This window comes from Rhinatrema bivittatum, chromosome 1, assembly GCF_901001135.1.
Source record: "Rhinatrema bivittatum chromosome 1, aRhiBiv1.1, whole genome shotgun sequence".
NCBI lineage: Eukaryota > Metazoa > Chordata > Amphibia > Gymnophiona > Rhinatrematidae > Rhinatrema > Rhinatrema bivittatum.
This window is the reverse complement of record NC_042615.1, coordinates 165,740,295-165,759,964: the sequence shown is the minus strand read 5'-3', so window position 1 is coordinate 165,759,964 and position 19,670 is coordinate 165,740,295. Positions and strand designations below refer to the sequence as shown.

Below are 19,670 nucleotides of genomic sequence, written 5' to 3'. Positions count from 1 at the left end.
CACATGGTAGGAGCACAAGTCTCTGTGATGCCAATTATGTCAATCTCATCATTTACTGCTATACACTAATTCTCCCATCTTACATCTTAGACTTCTGGCATTGGCATGCAGACATTTCAAAGTGTGTTTTTTGTTTGTATTAACAGCCTGCTTTTCAGTTGTTAGGGATAATTTGGAAATCATTAGCTTCAGTGATTTTTTACATATAGGCACATGGACTACGTTTGCTTTTATTGGAACATCTTTGTTGGGATGCCCTAAGTCTCTTGTTTCATTAGTATCCTTCAAGGATACATTTCTCTGAACCATGCACTGCTGTGTGACTGTCAGCTTTCCCCCTTGTTCTAGTTTAAAAGCTGCTCTATCTCCTTTTTGAAAGTTAGTGCCAGCAGCTTGTTTTCACTCTGGTTAAGGTGGAGCCCATCCTTTCGGAAATGTCTCCCCCTTCCCCAAATGTTTCCCCAGTTCCTTACAAAACTGAATCCCTCTTCCCTGCACCATCATCTCAACCACGTATTGAAACTCTGGAGCTCTGCCTGCCTCTGGGGACCTGCACCCTGGAGGTTTTAGATTTCAGCTTTCTACCTAAAATCCTAAATTTGTCTTCCAGAACCTCTCTCCCACATTTTCCTATGTCCTTGGTGCCCACATGTACCACAACAGCCGGCTCCTCTCCAGCACTGTCTATAATCCTATCTAGGTGATGCGTGAGTTCTGCCACCTTCGCACCAGGCAGACAAGTTACCAGGCGGTCCTAACGTCCACCAGCTACCTTGCTTTCTACATTTCTAATAATTGAATCACCAACTATGATGGCTGGCCTAACCCTTCCCTCCTGGACAGTAACCCTGGGAGACTTGTCCTCAGTGCGAGAGGACAATACATCACCTGGAGAGCAGGTCCTTACTTCAGGATCACTTCCTGCTACACCAGGGTGATGTTCTCCTACTGGGAGACCTTTCTGATCCAAGGCAGCACTGGGACTGCCAGACTGGATTTGGGACTTGGCTACTATGTCCCTGATGGTCTCATCAATGTACCTCTCTGTCTGGCTCAGCTCCTCCAAATCTGCTACTCTAGCCTCCAGAGATTGGACTTGTTCCCCGAGAGCCAAGAACTCTTTGCACTGAGTGCACACTTACAATCTCTCACCGGCAGGTAAAAAATCATACAAAAGACTGGAAAGCCCCTCTCTTGCTGCTGGACTGCTGCCTTCATCTTAGATTTATTGAGTTCCTAGTTAAGTTTAGGATACTAAGAGAGTTGGAATTAGAGTACCTTACATTTACAGGTGAATTTACTAATTAATCAGCTAGTATTCTACAAGGGGATGATTAAACTTTCAATAAGGGCTGGTACAATAGTATGATTTAGAAAAAACCCTGATTGATTTTTATTGAGAAAGTCTCTCTTGCCTAAAAATCAAGGGTTGAGTGGGTGGGAAAGACAGACATTAGAATTAACTATCTCTGGCTTGCTTATTACCTCAGACAAACACAAACTCTAAAAATGATATCCCTTTATTTCACCTTTCACCAATCTTTTATACGTCCAAAGTTTTCCCAAAGTTATACTTACCAATCCTCTTTAACTACCATTAAATTAATCTTCACTCAGTTAAATGAAGAGTTTGAGATTTGCGCACCATTCGGCGCACACTTCCAGTCCTCTTCTACTGCAAAGGGTGCAGGGCCTCTGGAAGCTGGGGCTGTGGAATTCAATATCTGAATCAGTTATGGTGACCTCTGGACTCCTCTCCCGGGGGATGCTGGAAGGAGTATGCAGATGAGCCTTCCGGTCTTCTTCTACTGCAATAAGTCCAAAAACAAAACCATTCTGATCTTTGTGAACAATAGAGTCCATCACTTTAGACAACCTTACTACAAGGACTTAAGCATAGATTTTACAGACTATTGATAAGAGAAATGGTTCTTTAATTCTGTACAAACAGCAAGTCCTTTCCAGGCCTTTCAAGTACCACAATCCTAGCTTCAGAAAAAGATTCTCCAACTAACCCAGTGTCTAAAAAGCTTTAATAAAGCTTTTGATGCTTAGGAAACAAGATGGACTTGAACACATGATAAAATTCTCCTGGAAGTCCATCAGGAAAAGGAGCTTTTTCATTAGGCAATGAACCAATTGTCATCTCTATCTCTTCCATTAACAGGTCCCTGTTCAAAATTTCTTTAGAAACTTCAGACAATACAGGATGCTCCAACCCCTTCAGGAAATCAAATAAAGCCTCCCTAGAATAAGTCACCTCTTATGAATATAGCTTTATATAACAAGCTTGAAATTCCATCACTATATCCAACCTCTAGTAACTCTGATCCCTGAACTAGTTTGCAATGCCTTAACTCTTTCCCTGTTTTTCCAGGACTTCAAATATTGTGCTAATAAATGTCTAGCCTTGTTGCTGCTAGCATAATAATTAGCAGACTAAGAAAACAATAACATACCAGTTTGTTGACTTAAAAGAGAGTTATATTTGAATTTCAATTTTTGAAGGGATAAGAATATCGAATTATCTTTGTTTCTAATATGTTGTGACTCCAACTGTCTGATGGCCTCTGCCAATTTCTCCACCTCCAATTTGTATTGCTTTTGTTTACCAGCAGAATAGTTAACGATGTCTCTCAGTACAGCTTTAAATGCATCCCACCAAGTAAAAGATGACGTTGACTGGATATCATTAAATCTAAAGTATTCCATACATTTATCTTGGACAAATGCAATAAAGTTCTCATCACATAGCAGTCCAATATTAAAATGCCATAAAGGAATCATCTGAGTCAAGCCCATATAGCTGAACTCCAAAAAAAAAAAAAAGGTGCATTATCTGAGAACCAATATTGCCCATGTTAGCTGCTACAACAAGAGACAATAAAACATTAGAAACTAAAAAATAATCAATTCTAGAATACAACTGATGAGGCAAAGAAGAAAAAGTAAACTCCTTAGTGATAGGATGTTGCAAATATCAAGGGATCTGACATATGCATAGAATCTAACAATGCTTGCAAAACCACCCTAGATTTTTGTGGGAGAAATCTAACGGAAGATTACCTATCCAAAACTGGGTTCAACATACATGCTATTTTATAAGTCTCAAACATATGTACGTATTTTTGCTTTCACCATATATATATGTGCATAAAATGGGGGCAGTCTGGGGTCATTCTGAGGTTTGGCCAACAATTACATATATAAGGCTATTTTAAAAGACAGTTGAGCATGAAGGTTTGCTGACTTACTCATGTAATTTTAATACCTGCTAATTATCTGGCATAAGTGATATTAAACATGATATTTGTGTACTATTGGCTGGATGGGAGATCTGAGTGAACTGGGGGGAGTAAGGCTGAAGAGCTATGAGGGTCTCAATTGTTATGCATGCTGTCCATGGCAGACCTGCGGTACGGCCCCCTCACCTTTCTACAGTGACTCTAAACTCTGGCTCCTCCTCGCTAGTGATGGTGGGCAATCAGCTCTGTCCTCGGGCCTCCCCCGGTGACTTGAACTGTTAGTATTGGAGAAATCCATCCATCCAGTAGTGCTTGGACTCCCCTGGCTGCAAAGGCACTCTCCTCAATTTAACTGGGGTTCATTGCAACTGTTGGACCGGGGTCCCGCCTACCTCCAGTCCTGTCTTCAGAAAGTTGTACCACCATCAGTGGTTCCTCTGGCTGCCACATCTTCAGGTATACCCGCTCCTTATGTTGATTTTGAAGATGTGTTTTCCAAACAAAAAGCAGACCTTCTTCCGCCTCTTTGGAAGTTTGATTGTCACATTTACCTTCTTCCTGGGACCACGCCTCCCCAAGGATGCACCTACCCTCTGTCTCTGCCAGAGACAAATGCTATGATGGAGTACATCCAAGAAAACCTTGTGATGACATTCATCTACCCCTCAACTTCTCCTGCTGGGGTGGGATTCTTTTTTGTGACCAAGAAAGATGGTCACAAAATACAGGCTATGTATTGACTACCGCGGCCTAAACTCCATCACCCGCAAAGACAAGTATCCTCTGCCACTGATCTCAGAATTATTTGATCGCTTGCAAGGAGCATCTATATTCATGAAATTGGACTTATGTGGAGCGTATAATTTGGTACGGATCCATCCCGATGACATTTGGAAGGCTGCCTTTAACACCCGGGACGGTCATTACGAATACCTGGTGTTGCCTTTCGGCCTCTGTAATGTGCCTGCAGTTTTCCAACGAATGATGAATGAAATTTTCAGAGATTTGCTGTATACCAAGGTTGTGGCATATCTGGCCAATATCCTTGTCTTTTCTAAGGATCTGGCCACACACCGCACTGATGTCCATACCATCCTCCAACGTCTTCGCGAGAATCACTTATTTGCAAAATTGGACAAATGCTTATTCGAGAAATCCAGTCTGCCTTTCCTCGGATACATTATCTCCCAAGGAAGATTTTCTATGGACCCTGCCAAGTTGAAAGGAATCCGGGATTGGCCGCAACCTGTGGATCTTAAAGCCCTCCAGCGCTTACTGGGATTTCTAAATTACTATCGCAATTTCATCCCACACTATTCCACTTTGGCTGCTCCTCTGACAGCATTAACTCGTAAGGGCCAAGATATTCAAAATTGGACTCCGGAAGCCGTCGCAGCCTTCCACCACCTTAAAGAAGCCTTCCAGGCAGGGAATTGTCTACATCACCGAGACCCGAACCATCTTTTTCAAGTGGAAGTGGACGCCTCCACTATTGGAACTGGGGCAGTCCTGAGTCTACGCACTGCTTCTGGTGCTACTGTCCCATGTTTGTTCTACTCCTGCAAGTTCTCATCTGCAGAACGAACTACAATATTGGAGATCGCGAGATATTTGCCATAAAATTAGCCCTTGAATAATGGCGCCAGTGGCTAGACGTTGCGCAACATAAGTTCTTCGTGTTCACCAACCATAAGATCCTGGAACATTTAAGCCATGCCCAGAGTCTCAACGCCCATCAGGCCTGATGGGCCCTGTTCTTTTCCAGGTTCAATTTCAAGCTTCGTTACCGTCTACCTGATAAAAACCTCCAGGCAGATGCCCTATCATGCTCTTTTGAGCCTGAAGACACTCCGGAAGAACCCAGCCATATAATGGACCAAGCTTGTATCTGTCTGTCTGCCACTCACCCATTCCCTGCTGGGAAGACTGTCGTACCCAGACGACTCCGAGATAGAGTTCTCTGCTGGGTGCATGATTCTAAGTTTGCTGGACACCCAGGGTGAGTACAAACCTTGGCACTGCTCTAACTGTTATTCTGGTGGACTACTATGGTATCTGACACTAAAGCATATGTCGAATCCTGTAACACTTGAGCACAGCAAAAGCCCTGGTCGGTCGACCTTGGGGTCTCCTGCAACCACTTCCAGCTCCTGAGGAACCGTGGACCCATCTGTCTACAGATTTCATCATGGATTTGCCTCCATCTAAGGGTCATACCATTATATGGGTAACCATTAGGGGTGTGCATTCGGATTGACCGCATTAGTAAAACGCAACTCATATTTTTTTTTTACTTAAAAAATTGATTCGACATAAACGATCGGATTTCCCACATATCGAACATAGATATGTTCGATATGTGGGAAATCGCGATTGTTGAGCCAAAATAAAAATATAAACCCCCTCACCCTCCTTAATCCCCCCCCCCCGACTTACCACAACTCCCTGGTGATGGAGCGAGGAGTGAGGACGCCATTTCTGCAATCCTTGGCGAGAAGCATGTGACGTCGGCGGCACGTTGAGTGACGCCGGCGTCACGTGATTCCCGGCTCGTTCGCGCCGGACGGCTCGTTCGGCCCAAAAAGAACTTTTGGCCAGCTTGAGGGGGTCAGGAGGCCCCCCCAAGCTGGCCAAAAGTTCTTTTTGGGCCGAACGAGCCGTCCGGCGCGAACGAGCCGGGAATCACGTGGCGCCGCGTCACTCAGACGCGACGTCACGTGATTCCCGGCTCGTTCGGCCCAAAAAGAACTTTTGGCCAGCTTGGGGGGGCCTCCTGACCCCCTCAAGCTGGCCAAAAGTTCTTTTTGGGCCGAACGAGCCGTCCAGCGCGAACTTGCCGGGAATCACGTGACGTCGCGTCTGAGTGACGCGGCGCCACGTGATTCCCGGCTCGTTCGCGCCGGACGGCTCGTTCGGCCCAAAAAGAACTTTTGGCCAGCTTGGGGGGGCCTCCTGACCCCCTCAAGCTGGCCAAAAGTTCTTTTTGGGCCGAACGAGCCGTCCGACGCGAACTCGCCGGGAATCACGTGACGCCGCGTCACTCGACGTGCCACCGACGTCACATGCTTCTCGCCAAGGATTGCAGAAATGACGTCCTCACTCCTCGCTCGATCACCAGGGAGTTGTGGTAAGTCTGGGGGGGGGATTAAGGAGGGTGAGGGGGTTTAAATTTTTTTTTTGCACATATGTACATATACCCAACTCATTGGATTTTTTTTATGTCCATATTGGCCGCAAGTGGGACCCCCTTTCGGACATAAAAAATATGAACATAAAATTTTGCTCTGCACATCCCTAGTAACCATAGACTGATTTTCAAAAATGGCCCATTTCATCCATCTACTGGTCCTACCATCAGCTCCAGACAGTGCTGGGGAGGAGCCGGTTATCATGGTACATGTGGGCACCAACAACATAGGAAAATGTGGGAGAGAGGTTCTGGAAGTCAAATTTAGGATTTTAGGTAGGAAGCTGAAATCCAGAACCTCCAGGGTGGCATTCTCTGAAATGCTTCCTGTTCCATGTGCAGGTCCCCAGAGGCAAGGCAGAGCTCCAGAGTTTCAATGCGTGGATGAGACGATGGTGCAGGGAAGAGGGATTCAGCTTTGTAAGGAACTGGGGAAACTTTTGGGGAAAGGGGAGACTTTTCCGAAAGGATGGGCTCCACCGTAACCAGAGTGGAACCAAGCTGCTGGCACTAACTTTCAAAAAGGAGATAGAGCAGCTTTTAAACTAGAACATGGGGAAAGCAGACAGTCACTCAGCAGTGCATGGTTCGGAGAAATGTATCCTTGAAGGATATTAATGAAACAGGAGCATTAGGGCATCCCAACAGAGAGGTTCCATTAAATGCAAACATAGTTCATATGCCTATATGTAAAAAATCACCAAAGCTAATAAGTTCTGAATTATCTCAAACAACTGAAAAGCAGGTTGTTAAAACAAGCAAAAACCACACTTTGAAATGTCTGTATGCCAATGCCAGAAGTCTAAGAAGTAAGATGGGAGAGTTAGAGTGTATAGCAGCAAATGATGAGATTGACATAATTGGTATCACAAAGACTTGGTGGAAGGAGGATAACCAATGGGACAGTGCTATATCAGGGTACAAATTATATCGCAATGATAGGGAGGATCAACTTGGTGGGGGTGTGGCACTTTATGTCCGGGAGGGTATAGAGTCCAACAGGATAAAGATCATACAAGAGACTAAATGCTCAGTAGAATCTATATGGGTAGAAATCCCATGTGTTGGATAAGAGTATAGTGATAGGAGTATACTACCGTCCACCTGGACAAAATGGTCAGACAGATGATGAAATGCTAAGAGAAATGAGGGAAGCTAACCAATTTGGCAGTGCAATAATAATGGGAGATTTCAATTACCCCAATATTGACTGGGTAAATGTAACATCAGGACTTGCTAGAGAAATAAAGTTCCTGGATGTAATAAATGATTGCTTCATGGAGCAATTGGTTCAGGAACCAACAAGAGAGGGAGCTATTTTAGATTTAGTTCTTAGTGGAACGCAAGATTTGGTGAGAGAAGTAACGGTGGTGGGGCCACGTGGCAAAAGTGATCATAACATCATCAAATTTAAACTAATAACTGGAAGGGGGGCACAATAAGTAGATCTGCAGCTCAAACACTAAATCTTAAAAAGGGAAACTTTGATAAAATGAGGAAAATAGTTAGAAAAAAACTGAAAGGTGCAATTGCAAAGATTAAAAGTGTTCAACAGGCATGGACATTGTTTAAAAATACAATCCTAGAGGCACAGTCCATATGTATTCCATGCATTAAGAAAGGTGGAAGGAAGGCAAAACGATTACAGTCATGATTAAAAGGTGAGGTGAAAGGCTATTTTAGCCAAAAAAACATCCTTCAAAAATTGGAAGAAGGATCCATCTGAAGAAAATAGGATAAAACATAAGCATTGTCAAGCTAAGTGTAAAACATTGATAAGACAGGCGAAGAGAGAATTTGAAATGAAATTGGCAATAGAGGCAAAAACTCATAATAAAAACTTTTTTAAATACATCCAAAGCAAGAAACCTGTGAGGGAGTCTGTTGGACCATTAGATGACAGAGAGTTTAAAGGAGCTCTTAGGGAAGATAAGGCCATTGCAGAAAGACTAAATGAATTCTTTGCCTCCGTGTTTACTAATGAGGATGTTGGGAAGATACCAGTTCCAGAGATGGTTTTCAGGGGTGATGAGTCAGACGAATTGAACGAAATCACTGTGAACCTGGAAGATGTAGTAGGCCAGATTGACAAACTAAAGAGTAGCAAATCACCTGGACCGGATGGTATGCATCCTAGGGTTCTGAAGGAACTCAAAAATGAAATTTCTGATCTATTAGTTAAAATTTGTAACCTATCATTAAAATCATCCATTGTACCTGAAGACTGGAGGGTGGCCAATGTAACCCCAATATTTAAAAAAGGCTCCAGGGGCGATCCGGGTAACTATAGACCAGTGAGCCTGACTTCAGTGCCAGGAAAAATAGTGGAAACTATTCTCAAGATCAAAATCGTAGAGCATATAGAAAAACATGATTTAATAGAACATGGATTGACCCAAGTGAAGTCTTGCCTAACAAATCTGCTTCATTTTTTGAAGGGGTTAATAAACATGTGGATAAAGGTAAACCGGCAGATGTAGTGTATTTGGATTTTCAGAAGGCATTTGACAAAGTCCCTCATGAGAGGTTTCTACAAAAACTAAAAAGTCATGGGATAGGAGGTGATGTCCTTTCGTGGATTACAAACTGGTTAAAAGACAGGAAACAGAGTAGGATTAAATGGTCAATTTTCTCAGTGGAAAAGGGTAAACAGTGGAGTGCCTCAGGGATCTGTACTTGGACCGGTGCTTTTCAATATATATATAAATGATCTGGAAAGGAATACGACGAGTGAGGTTATCAAATTTGCGGATGATACAAAATTATTCAGACTAGTTAAATCACAAGCATACTGTGATACATTACAGGAGGACCTTGCAAGACTTGAAGATTGGGCATCCAAATGGCAGATGAAATTTAATGTGGACAGGTGCAAGGTGTTGCATATAGGGAAAAATAACCATGGCTGTAGTTACACGATGTTAGGTTCCATATTAGGAGCTACCACCCAGGAAAAACATCTAGGCATCATAGTGGATAATACTTTAAAATCGTCGGCTCAGTGTGCTGCAGCAGTCAAAAAAGCAAATAGAATGTTAGGAATTATTAGGAAGGGAATGGTTAATAGAACGGTGCTCCATGGTGAGACCACACCTTGAATACTGTGTACTATTCTGGTCGCCGCATCTCAAAAAAGATATAGTTGCGATGGAGAAGGTACAGAGAAGGGCAACCAAAATGATAAAGGGGATGGAACAGCTCCCCTATGAGGAAAGGTTGAAGAGGTTAGGGCTGTTCAGCTTTGAGAAGAGACGGCTGAGGGGGGATATGATAGAGGTCTTTAAGATCATGAGAGGTCTTAAACAAGTAGATGTGACTCGGTTATTTTCACTTTCGAATAATAGAAGGACTAGGGGGCATTCCATGAAGTTAGCAAGTAGCACATTTAAGACTAATCGGAGAAAATTCTTTTTCACTCAACACACAATAAAGCTCTGGAATTTGTTGCCAGAGGATGTGGTTAGTGCAGTTAGTGTAGCTGGGTTCAAAAAAGGTTTGGATGAGTTCCTGGAGGAGAGGTCCATTAATGGTTATTAATCAATTGTACTTAGGGAATAGCCACTGCTATTAATTGCATCAGTAGCATGGGATCTTCTTAGTGTTTGGGTAATTGCCAGGTTCTTGTGGCCTGGTTTTGGCCTCTGTTGGAAACAGGATGCTGGGCTTGATGGACCTTTGGTCTGACCTAGCATGGCAATTTCTTATGTTCTTATGCTTATTTTTCTGCCACATCTTCAGACTGCATGGCCTACCCAAGGACATTGTCTCTGATAGAGGTCCACAGTTCGTTGCTATATATTGGCACGCTCTTTGCCAAAAATTCAGTATAAATATCAGTTTATCAACTGCTTATCACCCCCAAGCCAACGGACAAGCCGAGCGAATGAATTGCTCTTTGTAAGCTTTCCTGCATGCTTACATCAACGACTGCCAAAACGACTCCCTTGGGCGGACTTTTCTCACAAATCCCACATTGCCACTGCTACAGGCACGTCATTGTTCTCCATCGTCTATGGAAAGCAACCACAACCACCGTAGCCTATACCTTTGTCAGTACCATCCCCTGCGGCGCAGGCTACTGCGGATGCACTTAAGACTTTATGAGAACAGACGAATCTTTGCTTACGTCAAGTCAGTTCCAAGGCCAAGAGAACTGCTTACAGTCACTGACGCTTGGCTCCTGAATTCCTTCCTGGCCAGAAAATCTGGCTCAGAATACCTTTTCAACGGTTCGCTCCAAGGTACATTGGACCTTTTACGGTCACCTGACGCATTGGACCAGTTACATACCAGCTTCGGCTACCTCCTACACTGGGAATACATAATGCTTTTCATGTATCTCTTTTAAACCCTGTGGTCTTATCCTAGCCTGCTCAAAACACTGAAACTGATATGACGTACAAGGTACACAAAGTCCTCGTCATCCGCTGTAGGGGCCGCCGGTGGGAATACCTCCTTTCTTGGGAGGGTTATGGACCCGAAGAAAATTCTTGGGAACCAGCTCAGAACATCTTGGACAAAACCCTCCTCCTGAACTTTCATCGTGCCCAGCCGGGCAAACCCCGACCTCCAAGAGGGGGGCATAAAGGGCGGGGTTATGTATGCTGTCTGCAGCAGACCCATGGCACGGCCCCCTCACCTTTCTACAGTGACTCCAGCCTCTGGTTCCTCCTCGCTAGCAGCAGTGGGCTGTCAACTCCAACCTCGGGCCTCCCCCTGGTGCCTCCGTCTCTGCCACAGTCCCCGGCATTCCCGGTCCTGCTTCCACTTCTTAAATATACTGAAGTAAGGTGCATAAATCCTGATTTCCATTAGTAAGTCCCATTATACTTTTGGTTGTAAAGTATTTGTGTATATATTTATTTTTATTTAAAAACTTTTCTATACCGTTGCTAAGTTAAATACCGTCGCAACGGTTTACATGTAGGCACATATTTAATGTAGGTAAAAGTGTACAATAGTACATTCTAACAGGTGCCGTCAAAGGTTCGGTTACAATATATCATTAGACATAGTCATTTAGCGAAGCAGTTCATGACCAATTGTACCAAGGTACTTACACCGGTAGTTTTATTACACATAGTATTATAGTTATGGTTTATTGTGGTGTAGAGTTCATAGTCTAATCTACTGTATAGTCCTAAGGACTGTATGTTATGGATGTGCAGACAAAAAGTTTATGTTCATAAGTCGAAAGGGGGGGTCAATTTCGGCCAATATGGACATATGTAGAATTCCATAAGTTGAGGCTATGTCCATATGTACACCGGTTCCCTAAATAAAAATTTAAACCCCTCACCCTCCTTAATCCCCCCCCAAGACTTACCAAAACTCCCTGGTGGTCCAGCGGGGAGTCAGGACGCCATTTCTGTATTCCTTTGCGAGGAGCACGTGACGCCGGCGTCACGTCGGAGTGACGCGGACGTCACGTGATTCCCCGCGCGTTCGCTCCGGGACCCTCGTTGGACCCAACCGGAACTTTTGGCCAGCTTGGGGGGGTCAGGAGGCCCCCCCCCAAGGCCTCCTGACCCAAGGCAGACTGGATGGGCCGTTTGGTCTTCTTCTGCCATCATTTCTATGTTTCTATGTATTAGTTAGAATTATAGGAGAGACAGGTGCTTACTAGGTGCAGGGAAAAAGTAATATATATAGGTAAAAGCACAGTCCACATGCAAATACATATATTATAATAGAGTCTTCATAATAGGTACTACCGGCTTAGTATACAGACCTTCAATTGCCTTATATTAAATCATTGGGCTAGTCCATTGGTAAAATATACCACAACCTTTTTTGATATTTTTTTTATTTTGCATATAAAATTACTTAACTTATAAGACCATCAGCAACATGGGCATGAGAAAACTCCAACATGGTCCATGTTTCAAAATAGAATTCTGCATCAAGCAGCAACCACAGGCAATTAAATGATCCAAATGTCTTTGAAGGACAAAGTATTTCTACTTCAAATATTCATTCTATTTTTTATTTTTCTTTTCTTGTCTCTCTTGTTTCTGGCTCTCCTTCTCTTTATTTTGGGACTGGCTTAGCCCATTTACTTATATTGTAACAATCCCTTATATTTTTTCTTTTCCTGTTCTGAAGATTTTTCTTACCATACATTTGGCTTAATTTGCCTTACAAGATTTTACTTGTATGATGTGTTTTTTTTTTTGGTTTTTTTTTTTAATATAAATAAAGAAAAAATATATTCATTCTTTCAAATATAAAAATATAAAAGAAAATGCACACAGCAGTAAACATTTTCTCAAATCTACACAGTTCAAACACAAACTATAGAGGAGCTGAGCTGGTAAGGACTGCGTCTCTGCTAAATGCATGCCAAAAGTATAGAGGGAAGTACAATCTTACAAATCAAAAGACAAACTTAATGAACCAGTGAGTACTAATCAATCTACTTTCTTCAAATATATTTTCTTACACTTCTCTTTTACCTGGTCAGAGTTCCAGTTCTTCCTGTTCTTTAGATTCTTCTTTCTCTAGTTGTTAGTACTGAGACTTATTAACACTCAGAATTTCTCGAAGAGCTGCCTTAATTGTCACAGACAGGATAACTTTCAAACCTCTCTCTGCAGGCCCATATATATACTATTTTAGAATCTGTGCAGGTTATAAAATACATGTATACTCAGCCCCTAAAGTACATGGTTACATGAAAAGTTTAATACACATACATTTTTTTTATATGCACATGCGCACTCTTCTGGTTTTGCTGGAGCAGGCTCATTTCAAAATGTCCTCTCTGGCAAGACAGCAACATCACCACCAGGGACATGCCAGGCTGGCCTGACTGGTGGTGAGAAAGGAAGTGCTCTTCTATGTGGTAGGCCTGGCGAGACCTCCAAACAGAGTTTAATTGTAGGGCCTCCTACATTTATGGGATAAGTACCACTTGGAAATAGGTAGATGTTGGCAGGGTGGATGTAGGGTGGGAGTTTAGAGGGTTAGGTATAGGATGGGGTATGGGGGTGGGGGAATGGAGGTAGGGTGGGGGGTTGGTGGGTTTGGGATTGTTAAGCAAAAGCCGAATAGCCTATATTGATGTCAGAAGGGTCAGTGAAAAGTCACTGTAACAGTGGGTCAAGGGTTAAGTGTAAAAACAGGAACTATACCATTAAGGAGGTCACAAAACAGGAAACATTAAACTAAGACATTATATTTCTACTTCTCCTCTTTATAGATAGAGGGCCTCAAGGATAAGACCCAGAAGCTGGGCCACAAAGAGGGGGAGAGGTTGGATGTATGCATGTACAAGGCATTTTTAAGCACTATGAGGTGAATTTCAAAAGCCCGGCGTGTGCTAAACCCGAGAGATACACGAATATGTAGGGACAGAACAAGCCGAGTGGATTTTAAAAGCCGCCTGGATACAGGCATACCTCCCACTGCATGCACAAAATATTTTTCTAAACAAGGGGTGGGGTGTGGGCATGGTCTGGTTGGGGCATGAGCGTTCTTGTATTTCTCAATGAAACCAGCGTATTAATACTTATGTGCACAAGCACATGCCTGGGTCCCCTGCCACGTAACTTTACTTCTGCTATGAAGTCATAAAACAAAAAAATATAAGCGTGTCAGAAGGGTTTAAAGTGTCAGGGTTAACAGGGGAAAACAGGCTATTAAACTAGGGGGGTTTTGAAGTCCTATCCCTTGCCCGGGAGAACTGGGAATGAACTGGTGAAACTGGCTACGGCGTGGACGTGCAAAACTTTTAAAATCCCCTCACTTATGTGGAGGAAACAGGATTTGTGTGCACATGCGTGTGCCCACTTAAAGTTGCATGCACATAGGCATGCGCTCAGCCTCTTTTATGACATGCACATATATGCCTGCATGTTATAAAATAGCCGTGAGCTGGCAAATGCACGCACATGTGCGCCCGTGTACCTGTTTAAATGTTACCGTCCCAATGCAGTAGACATTTTACTTATTAGTATCACAATATTCCTTTATTCAGCACTTGAAAGTTAAAAGTTAACTTCAGAATACTTCTAAGCAGCAGACTGCTTGTATACATATTCCATCTACTCTAGTTCTTTGGCTGATAAAAAGGCCGAGTCAGTAAAAGTCGCAGGAGAGCCGCTGGGAAAGTATGCACATTTAAGATCACCAAGGGCTCTATCCAGATATCTGAAACAAAGATACCCATCTACCCAAAAGAAATTTCTGTACCATCAGTCAGATGTAATCTCACATTTCTGAATTATGGACTTTATTTTGACTTTAAACTAAATTAGTAAATTATTTTTTAACACTCACTTCTTGGTTCTGCCTGTTCTTTCGCAGCATCTCCCTCCTGTGGATGCCACAATTACCAACACGTTCACAGGATCACACACCATTGTCTGGGCCATAGACAAGAGCCTCCCCCCATAGAAAGAATCCCCCCCCCCCCCCCCCGGATCAAGAGTCAAGCTTGGGAAGAAGTTAGCTAGTCAGAGCAGCCCCCAAGGTTATAAATAAGATTGTGGGCCCTTGGGATTTAACACACCCCAAGTAAGGGTTACACTCAGTTCACCTCCCTTGCGGTCGGCTTTTGTTGAGGTTACTCCCAACACATACAAGGCTCGGTTCACCTTTAGACAACTTCTAGCTCTTCTTTGCTCCCCTCCCACAGGAGGCCCACTACACAACCATTACTCCTTTCACCTCTCAGTCTCTCTCTCTCTCACTGGAGGACCCAAGAGGGGTCCAGGATAGTTATTTTCTTCTGACACAGAAGCTCCACATTTCTACTCACTCTTTAGAAGTGGTTAGGATTTCAGACACTTCCCTTATGGAGGAGCTATGGAGACAGTGCCACCACCCCTCCGCCAGTGCGTTGGGGCCAGTGCTAATCTCGGGCTCTCAACAGTCAAAATGACAAAATGACACTTTTTGTCATTTTGTCCCCCTAGTCAAAATGACACTTCGGACTCAGTCCAAGGAATGAGATAATTACTAATCTCATAACCCGTTTTATATTATTTATGTGTTGCTAATTCCGCTCTACCTTTCTTCCTGGCTACTTTAGCCCCCAGGTTCAATGCCCTTGTTTTATGTAACTTTGCTTGCTTCAGCCTTCTTGTTTGGTTACACTTGTTTATCCCCTAAGTTCCATGTAAACCGGCCTGATGTGAATTCTATTCGTGAAGTCCGGTATAGAAATAAATAGAAATAAATAAATAAATAATCTCGGGCTCTGTGAAGAAAAAGGCAGCTGGTGCCTCTATTCTAGGCCCATTTAATACCCTAACACAGTTCCTCAGGAAAATCTGCAAGAACAAAACCTCTTCTCGGTCTCTCATTAGACCTTGACTTCTGCAGCACTTCGCAAAAATCCATGCAAGCAGATGGCACGCTCAGCTGTCCTTTCACACTCCACTTTGTTCTCTCCCACTCACTTGTAATCCACTCACACGCTTCCAGCAGTGCTCTTGGGCGAAGCACCAATTGTTCTTCTTTCTTTCTCTTGTGGCCTGGAGCCTCCAGAGACTTTTACTCCATGAGCTCCATCCTCAGTGACCAGCCCCTTTCACAGGCCACACACACAGATTTATATCAGAAACAAAAACTTCAATCATTGGTCCAACATCATGCTTGCCACTCACACACAATGCACACACCTCCCCTGGACTGTCTTAGAGAAGTATCTGGAATTTTCCCAGTTCAGGAAATATGATCCATTTTTAACCTTTATAAAAAACAAAAACAAAACAACAAAACCCATACTCTGAAAAATCCTCTTACAGAAAGGGCTACCTCAAAGTGTCCTCCCACCAAAATCCTTTGCCCAGGTTAGCCCCCACCCCGCCAATTAAATAAAGGAGCAGCGCACATTTTATGGTTTTAAGAAGTTGCAACCTCTTTGGTTTCAAAATTAGTTTCCTTACAATATAACAAGATAAAACTGATAGCAACTTTCAGAAATACCACAGTGCTGATGTCATCTTCTTACAATAGGATATGTGCTATTCCGGTCATTCTGAAATGAATCAATTTTCCTGTTAACAATATATCTGACAAGTTTTAACTAGAATGAACATCTTGATTTGTATTTTTAAAAGACAAAACAAATCCTTTCCTGTAACTGATTGAAATCAGTCTGAGCTGACCTCAAAATTGACTCTGAATTCAATTTTAATTCTGTGTATGCTGATTTAGTATGAGCACAAAAGCAATGCAGTTCTTTTTTTAATTAGTATTAAGGATTAAAATTTGTAATTATTTACAAATATTTGTATTAGTCAATTTATTACCATAAAACTGTAAGAAGGGGACATGAAAATGTGATAGCATTCACTAAGGGCTCTTTTACTAAAGAGTGTTAATGCATGTTAAATTAACACATTAATGAGCCTTAATGGCAAAGCACATGCTTGTAGTACTGTTAATGAAAAATCCTCCTTTTAGCAAGGGAAACATATTAAGGAGCCATGTCACTTGGAAATTTAAGCAAAGCAGCTTGTTAATATCAAAATGGTTTAATACAAATCATATGTTGAAAAAGTCAACAGTACATCGGAGTTAAACTTTGGTGGGGGGCATCTGCAAGCTGATGCACTTGCTGATCCCCGCTCCTCCTGTGTATTTAAACAGACCTCAGCAGCCTGAAGTAATCCTCTGTCCTCCACCCTGTGTTTAAAGGGTAATCCACGGTTCTTGAACAAGTAGAAGAAGATTATTTAGGGCTTCTGTGGGCTCTTTAAACATCAGTGCGGGGGGGGGGGGGCTAAGTCTTATGTTGCTGCGATTAATAACAGTTGCTTTACCAACAGAGGTGTGCAGCTCAAAAAAAGTCATTTTGTGTTGTGTCTTCTCAGTTTTGCTTTCGTTAATGTTTTCCCTATTTTTCATATTTTAAATTTTGGTGTTACATTTGGTGACTCATGGCATGCTTCCGTGAGCTGCCGCAATCAACCCAAGCATCGCCGGTCTCCACATGTGGCATGGATGCCGCCGACCACAAATGCCACCAAGAGTGGCACAGCACACAAAGGAAGCTGCCATGATCCAGGATCCTCCAAAGCATGTGCGCACAGCACGCATTAAGTTTTAATGGGGTCATGATGGGAAAGTCCCTGCGGTACCCCTTGATGATGTCAGGGGATCTCAGAAACCTCTCAAAAATAGCTGCAATGGGTCTCCTGCTCTGTAGTTCATTTACCAAGCCTTGGATCATCCAGCCTTGAATCTCCAGACTTCCGGCCTTGCCTCATCCCAGCCTGCCTTGTCTTTGGCTCGTCTCAGCCTGCCTCCTTGTTGCCTCGTCCAAGCCTACCTTATTCTTGACTCGTCCAGCCTGTTCAAGCCATGCCTCACCCCATCCAGCCTAGCTCTGGCCCCTGCCCTTGCCCAGTCTATGCTGTCTCACTCTGTCCACCTGTCTTGTCCCTGTTCTTGGTGTCCTGGCTCATCTTATCTTATCCATCTTGTCTTATCTTGTCCCTCCATGCCTTGTTTGTCTTGGCTTGATTCTTCAGTTGTGACCTCAGCTATGGATCTTGACCATCCCCTTGCTTGCTGCTTGGACCTGACCTCAGCTTAGAATCTTTACTACTTTGTATCTGCTGCCAGCCATGACTCTTGACCTGTCTCTGGACTCTGTCTTAGATCCCTCAAACTACCTAACTCCTGTCAGCCATCAGAACCCAAGGGCTCAACCCACTGGGGAGGAAGGTGATACAGGTGAAGCTCCAGCTTGGCACACATCAAGGCATGTTCTCAAGCTGCCAGTGTATGCTTCATGTGATAGGCCTTGTGGGGTCGTCCTCGAGGCAGCACCAACTATGCCGCAGTACTATGGGCTCATGCTGCTCCTTACATTCGTAAAGAATAGTGCAAACTATTTACAAAAAGTACATACTGTTTCTGAACAGTGCACATTATGCAGAAATAGGGTACAATAAAACAATAGAAGAAAAAGCACACAATTTTGTATATTTTTCAGTCATTTCATTTTGAAAACAACAAGAAATGTCATTGATAATGCCATTGATATTGTCTATCATTTGAAATGAATGCACATCCCTAGTTAGCAGTGGCAGGAACAAAGATGTGTTACTGCCAACAGTGCCTGCTAACATGCTACAACAGGTTATACCCTTCAGTAAGCAGGTTCTTAAATGTGCAATAAATATGTAAGACAATTTATACACCCCAGAGTTCTGAAGGAACTAAAAAATGAAATTTCAGACATTAGTAAAAATTTGTAACCTATGATTAAAATCATCCATTGTACCTGAAGACTGGAGGATAGCTAATGTAACCCCCATATTTAAAAAGGGCTCCAGGGGACATCCGGGAAATTACAGACCGGTTAGCCTGACTTCAGTGCCAGGAAAAATAGTGGAAAGTGTTCTAAACATCAAAATCACAGAAAATATAGAAAGACATGGTTTAATGGAACAAAGTCAGCATGGCTTTACCCAAGGCAAGTCTTGCCTCACAAATCTGCTTCACTTTTTTGAAGGAGTTAATAAACATGTGGATAAAGGTGAACCAGTAGATGTAGTGTACTTGGATTTTCAGAAGGCATTTGACAAAGTTCCTCATGAGAGGCTTCTAGGAAAAGTAAAAAGTCATGGGATAGGTGGCAATGTCCTTTCGTGGATTACAAACTGGCTAAAAGACAGGAAACAGAGAGTAGGATTAAATGGACAATTTTCTCAGTGGAAGGGACTGGGCAGTGGAGTGCCTCAGGGATCAGTACTGGGACCCTTACTTTTCAATATATTTATAAATGATCTGGAAAGAAATAGGACTAGTGTGGTAATCAAATTTGCAGATGATACACAATTGTTCAGAGTAGTTAAAGCACAAGCAGATTGTGATAAATTGCAGGAAGACCTTGTGAGGCTGGAATATTGGTCATCTAAATGGCAAATGAAATTTAATGTGGACAAGTGCAAGGTGTTGCATATAGGGAAAAATAACCCATGCTATAGTTACACAATGTTAGGTTTCATATTAGGTGCTACTACCCAAGAAAGAGATCTGGGTGTCAGTGGATAACACATTGAAATAGTCTGTTCAGTGTGCTGTGGCAGTCAAAAAAGCAAACAGAATGTTGGGAATTATTAGAAAGGGAATGGTGAATAAACAGAAAGTGTCATAATGCCTCTGTATCGCTCCATGGTGAGACCGCACCTTGAATATTGTGTACAATTCTGGTCGCCACATCTCAAAAAAGATATAATTGCAATGGAGAAGGAACAGAGAAGGGCTACCAAAATGAT

At 42.9% G+C, this 19,670-nt stretch overlaps 1 protein-coding gene across 5 annotated transcripts in view; it reads right to left on the bottom strand.

The window, feature by feature from the left end:
• ARAP2 (ArfGAP with RhoGAP domain, ankyrin repeat and PH domain 2) overlaps positions 1-19,670 on the bottom strand; it is a 619,943-nt gene that overhangs the window by 540,259 nt on the left and 60,014 nt on the right. The window contains exon 1 of one of the 5 annotated variants that reach the window (XM_029589662.1): positions 1,579-1,778. The exons of the other annotated variants lie outside the window; for them this stretch is intronic. The gene's annotated coding sequence lies outside the window, so the exon portion shown is untranslated. Of the gene's footprint in view, positions 1-1,578; positions 1,779-19,670 lie in introns of those variants that run through there. 5 annotated transcript variants of the gene reach the window in all.